The sequence below is a fragment of the Octodon degus genome, unplaced genomic scaffold (assembly GCF_000260255.1).
Source record: "Octodon degus isolate 3935 unplaced genomic scaffold, OctDeg1.0 scaffold00052, whole genome shotgun sequence".
Taxonomy (NCBI): Eukaryota; Metazoa; Chordata; class Mammalia; order Rodentia; family Octodontidae; genus Octodon; species Octodon degus.
The window spans coordinates 1,661,044-1,667,570 of record NW_004524628.1 but is presented as its reverse complement, the minus strand read 5'-3'; positions in this window follow the sequence as shown (position 1 = coordinate 1,667,570).

Here is a 6,527-nt window from a genome sequence, read left to right as displayed (position 1 = left end):
TATATCTCCATTACACAGTGGGCTATAACAATATGCTACAATTGGCAAAATCATGGGCATGAAATACTTTCCTTAAAATCATTTTAATAGATGTTACTTATTTTCTAAAAAGAAAATATCCTTTTCAAAGCACTTTTTTTCAGTGCTGGGGATCAAATGCCATGCCTTGTGCGTGATAGGCAGTTCCTCCCCCTGAGCTACAAGTCCTAGCCCCTCACTACTGATGTTGGTATCTTCATAGGTGTATTAAAGTTGGGAGGAGGAGAAAGATTTGTGTTTCTTGTATATTATTAGTGGTCTGATCTGTAATTTAGTGTAAAGGAGTTAAGTATATAGAGGTCCAAAGTCACAAAGTTGTCCCCAAACATCCACAGCAGCAACATATTAGTTATTTGTCAACAGTGAATATACATGAGATTTTATATGCTTTTTTAAATATAGAAGATAAAAAGTGATACATTAGAATTATTATAGGTAAGAGGTTTGAGTCTACCTTTCTATTTTATGAGTTCGCCCTGTAGATGTTTGAAAGGAAATTCAAATACTAAAATATATTTTCAAGAGGTAGAATGATATTTCATTATAAAAGTGACAATCAAGAAACAGTCATTTGTACACTTATTTGCCAAAGTTTAAAAACCTTACATTCCTTATGCTGAACCTGCTGTCCCATGCACCTACAGCTTCAGATAGGACTCAGCATGGATTCAGAGATCCAGGGCCAAGGTCACTTTGATTTCAGACTGGGGCTTCTGGTCCTATATAAGGTAAGGGCATTGATGACATTGTGTCCCAGGAGGGTGCGTGCATGTGTGCGTGTGTGCACGTGTGTGTGTGTGTGTGTCTGTATGTGAGGGATCCAGGCTTATAATGGCTTGTTTTTTAACAGATCCATAAGAACCAACAATAGGTGAAATCCAGGTCATAGCTACTTGGTAGGAGGTGTTTCGTCTTAACTTTCTAGTGTCAAAACTATTTCGGTACAAAAAGTTTCAGTTCATACTAATTTAATAGATTCCCTAAACCTGTCCATTCAAAAAATACCAGCAAGGGGTATACTTTGCTGAATTGCTCAGTTATCCAATGGTGGACAAAAAAATTGCTTGGTAAAATCAGGATTATTTTTTCTTTTCATTTATTAATTAGTTTTCCAAGTTGCATTCTGTCATTGCAAGTTTCTGTAACGTTCCTCTGTGATAACTTTTCTGTTGTCTGTATTTAAATTAAAATATGTCTAATAATATTGGCAGTGTGCTGCTTTGCTTTAATGAGTCTTCAGCATTTAAAGAGAATGTGAGGGAACCATGTGCATATATAGGGACTTGCAAATGGGATTCTGCCCACACTGTCACCAAGGAGAGAGCATTACAGGGTTTGTGCTTCGATTTACCCTTTGTACACAGAGATTACACTTCACTTAACTACACAGATTAGCAGCATTTACGGCCTTCTGGCATTGCTTTCTTTCCAGGGAGCATCTCTTCCATTAGCTTAAATTAATTTTGTATTGGAAGGTCTGAATCTGAGAGATTGCTAGCAAATGAACTTCTTAAAGTAGGGCAGGAACTCTTTAGGCTAAAAATGGGATTTTGTCACAGAAGAAAGGCTCTCAGAGAGGGACCGACTGTTCATACCCCTTCCCCAAGGTCAGGAAGTGTCATTAAAAGACCGTTTCTGGCTTCTGGTCTAGTATCTTCATCGCTTAGAAGCACATTGGCTTAAATAAGGGAGCTCACTAAGTTACTGGGATTTATTAGTTGAGCAATTAAATACTCTTTTTCTTTTTGTACCAGGGTTCGAACTCAGGATCTTGCACTTGCCAGGCAAGCGTTTTATGCTGCTGAGCTATCTCCCCAGCCTGCAATTAAATATTCTCATGGTTAGACGCATCTTCCTTGAGAAAAAGCACATCCTAGGCCTGACACCTCAGCAGTGGTAATATTGGACAAGCCAGGACTTCACGGGGCATCACATTCCTCATCTGCAAAATGCAGATTCTTTCACTCAGGAAAGATTGTTTGAGCACTTCCTTAGCATATGCTCTTAACCACTGACTCACAGAGATGATGGGTAAGATGGGCGGCAAAAAGCAATCCAAGAAATATACAATGCACTGCAGAGAGTGAAGTGACACTGCTTTGAAGTGATGAATATCAGATGACATATTTTAGAAAGTATAAAAATTATTTCTCAGCATTTTTAAACCGCAAAATGTTTATGATAATTACAGTAAAACCTTGATAATGCAAATTGGATGATTGTGTTTGAGAGTTTATACGCATCATCCCACAGAACTCCTAGCTAGTCTTCAGGGCACAGTCACTGTGACCAGGGACAGGCCAGTGAGGAAGGCCCTTGTTTCCCTCACAAGGAACAGCAAACTATAATGAGGGTAGGTGTTTTACCTGAGGTCAGACAACTGACAGAACTGAGGTTTAAACACCCTTTCTGGATCCAAACCAGTGTTCTTCACTAGAACTAGCACTATAACATACTGCTTTCTCATATGTTACTTTTTACTTTAAGGTAAAGTAGGGGAACACACCGAATAAGATAAATTCTGCACAGTAGTAGATATTCACTAAACACCATGAGATGTACCTGCAAAGCTACTTTTGTTCATGATCGTCAATTACTGAAAATTCCATCAATGAGGTGCTCAGCAAGTATATGTCAGCTGAAAAAAAAAATCAATCCCATTATAGAAAAGCTTTGGAAAACCTCACACACAATTATCTTCCATTGTACATCGATATATGGGGCAACTAAAGAGTAAGAAAGAGTGCTGATTGGCCTTTTCCTGAGGTTTCCAAGGCTAAATCATTCAGTTGCTGAAGTTGGAATTAGAGAAATGAATGCAGGCACCACTGGGGATTGGAGGCATCTGGGAAAGTGAAAAGGACCGGAATGTTCCTACAGAGCAAGGCAGAATTCCACCAAGGAAGTGTTAGCTGTAACTAAAGACTGCAGTGCTTCCATTCACAAGCGTGAAACACATCAGATCTCTTGCAGTGTCTCTGTCCTTGAAACATTCTTCCCAAACTGAGCCAAGCCTCTTTCCATCTATGATCTCCATTCTGCACTCCTAGGTAATATCAGAAACAGACATGAAAAGGTATGCTATGGGGCCAGCAAGATAGCTCAGCAGACTAAGCGCCTGCTTAGGCAAGCACAGGGACCAGGGTTTGATCCCCAGCACCACATGCCATGCCGGCCCTGCCCCTGGGTGCGCTGAGCCAGCCACTGAGTCTGGGTGTGGTGGTACATGCCTATAATCCCAGCACTGGGGAGGCTGAAAACAGGAGGATCACTGCGAGTCTGAGCTGCGTAGTGAGACCCTGTACCAAAAAAAAAAAAAAGGTATGCTTGTATCTGCAAAATTATTAATGAATGTTTCCTTTTTCTCTTTCTGAAGAGCTTATTATAACCATCAACTGGAATGATGAAGGAAGGCAAGGAAGAGACTTATGATTTGTTACAAGGAATATAGAGAATGAGTTGATACTCACTTTTGATTCTCAGAACCAGAGCTTTGCAACAGTATCACAGCCTAGCTTGAAATGATTGTCTCAATTCCTATATCTACCCTTCAATATAACAAAGACCAGAGTTTCCTCTAAAGGACACGTAAACTAACAAGGAATGTGGTAGAGTATGGAATGGCAGAAGGAAGACATTTTATTTATTTATTTATTTATTTATTTTTAAAATTTTATTTTTATTTATTTGTGGGGGGGCAGCTCAGCCCACCAGGGGGCGGGGCTGGCTGGCATGTGCTGGGGATTGAACCGCAGTCGCTGTGCTTTGCTAAGCTTGTTCTAAGTAGGTGCTTTAGACCACTGAGCCATCTCACCAGCCCAACATTTTCTTTTTTAGGTCATTCTAAGAAAAAGAGAAAAGAGTCAGAGTGGATTGATCAGATGTCTAACCAGAATGGTGTGTTGGGGGTGGTGGATAATGAGAGCTTTAGTTCTACGTCTGAGATTCTGGGAGCAGGGCTGGAAAGAGGCAGCCAGGCTCACATGGGGTTATATGCTCAAGATCTCCTGATCTTAGGGTTACTCTCACTTCCTGTGGGGTATGGGTGCCTATGTGAAGGGATGCCATGGCTGCAGAGCAGACCGGGGGAAGGGTCTCCAAGGGTTTTCAGCCATTAAGGACTAAGAACAAGCAAGGTGGCAAGGGAGGTCATTTGGAACTGTCTGGAACCACTGTCCAAGCTAAAAAATGAATCGGTTTTCTTTGCTGTAGACACAGGAAGAGAGGCCAGCAGGTGTGATTAGTGGCTACCACTAAGGCTGTCAGCCAGTGGTCACCTCAGGACAGGCACAGAGGGACAGGGCTCCCTCCTTCCCCTACCTGACGCTATACCCTCTTTCCACACAAATGCCATCCCAGTAAGAGAGTAACTCCAACTAAGTTCAAACCAGTTTGGACAATTAGTATTTTCTTGCTAATCACTGAGTCTGAACTCAGGAGGAACCCCATATGTGTCAGAGAAAATATATTTGAGGAGTATTGACTAAAATTTGCAACGCAGTAGACACTTGATGAAGAGTTCTGCATTTCCTGGAGTTTGAGGGGCAATGAAAGGTAAGTGTTTCTCTGAGGCTTATTTTCATGGATCCCTGGACCAGAGAGAGTCCCACTAGATGTCCCAAAGGATGTGCAGTTCTTGCACAGATTCCAAGGATTTCTAAAAAAAATCTCATTTAACTGTCCAGGGGCAGTGTTGGCAGTTTAGTTACTGCCATCCTCTTCTAGAAAGGTAGACACACATAAATTCTGTAATGCATTGCTCAAGGGGTCTTTTGTATACTGTACCCAAGAAGGGCAAGGCTGAGCAAACGTACTAGTAAGATAGTTTTTAAAAAAGTAAGCTAAGTGAGTCCTAAAGGAAAAATAAATGCACAGGGTAAACTGATTTTATTTGAGAAATAGTATAAGCAACAACTGAAACTCACTTCAGTGATTTAGTGTGTTGGCTTCAAAAGGGTGAATTGAGGTTCACCACTGCTTTAAGATTGGCTTGGAAATTTTCAGTAATTATATCAAAGCCCCATGTTGGATGTCTCCTCAAATAACATGGCCAGGATTTTTTTGTTTGGTATTAGGGATTGAACCCAAGGCCTTTGCACTGGACTATATATCCCTTGTCCCTTTTAATTTTCTTATTTTGAGATAGGATCTTGCTAGGCCGTTAAGTAGCCCAGGCTGGGCTCGAACCCATTACCTTTCTGCCTCAGCCTCCCAGGGTGCTGGGATTATAGATGTGCACTGCTGTGACAGCCAACTCCTCTAGTTTTAGATATAACATTTCTTGTTCCAAATTCAAAATCATAAATATGTGTGTTTTTGGACACATGCATTTGCTGTTTTAGTGCACAAGCTTGCTACATGGGCATGATAAACCAAGGCTTAGTTTAGCTTTGGAATTGGTCCCAGTTGCTGTTTGTGTCTACATAATTAGAGTACAGTTACCATTTCAATTCAGAGTTACTCATTTTGTAAATTAAGTGTAAATCAACTCGGGGAGCTGCGAGTCTCAATTGTGTTGATACAGGATAAAGTTGGTTTTCTTCTCAACATACATGTTTTCTGAATACTGTAGTGTCAAGATACTACCTTATCTGACCCTTATAACAGTGAAGACAGAGAAAAGGAGGAAGACCTGTTCCTTCTAAGACCTCCCTCCCAGCCATTTTTTCTTTTCTGATTTTCAGACTTACTATATGTCTATGGTGTTTTAAACACCAATTTTTACTTTTCTTGTTTTTACATTACATGAAGAGGTATCTATCTTGCCTCCCACTTTCTCGTTTTGATCTGTCTCCTTTCTCTAAATATCTGTCTTTCCAGGCATCCCTTTTCTGTTCAGTCTCTGAACTGCGCTGACTTCACCTCGACACCTGGCTTTATCTTCCCACTTGTGCCATGCTTGTGGTCATCATTTCGTAACAGGGGCTAGATTTATCCTCTGACCTTAAATGCCTGGAAGACTGGGGGAAGTGTATGAAACCAGTGAAACAGAAAACAAGATCAAGGGCTGGGGAGATTGCTCAGCGGTCTAAGTGCCTGTCTGGCAAGCATAAGAACCCAGGTTTGGGCCGGCCAGATAGCTCAGCAGATTAAAGTGCCTGCAAGCAGGTGCAGAGGCCGGGGGTTTGAGCCCCGGGCCTGCCCTGCTAGCCCCACCCCCGGGGCGCACTGAGTCGGCAATTGACACTGGGCATGGTGGTGCAAACCTGTAATCCCAGCTCTTGGGAGGCTGTAAACAGGCAGATCACTATGAGTCTGATCTGTAGACCCTTCTTCCCCCAACCAAAAAAACAAAAACAAAAAAACCCAGGTTCAATGCCCAGTAGCACATGCTATGCTGACCAGGGAATCCCAGGCACGCTGTCACACTGTGCCGGCCCTGAAACCAGGCATAGTGGCACATGGCTATAATCTCACAGCTGGGGAGGCTGAGACAAGAGGATCACTGTGTAGCAAGAACCTGTACCAAATAAATAAATAAAAGATTG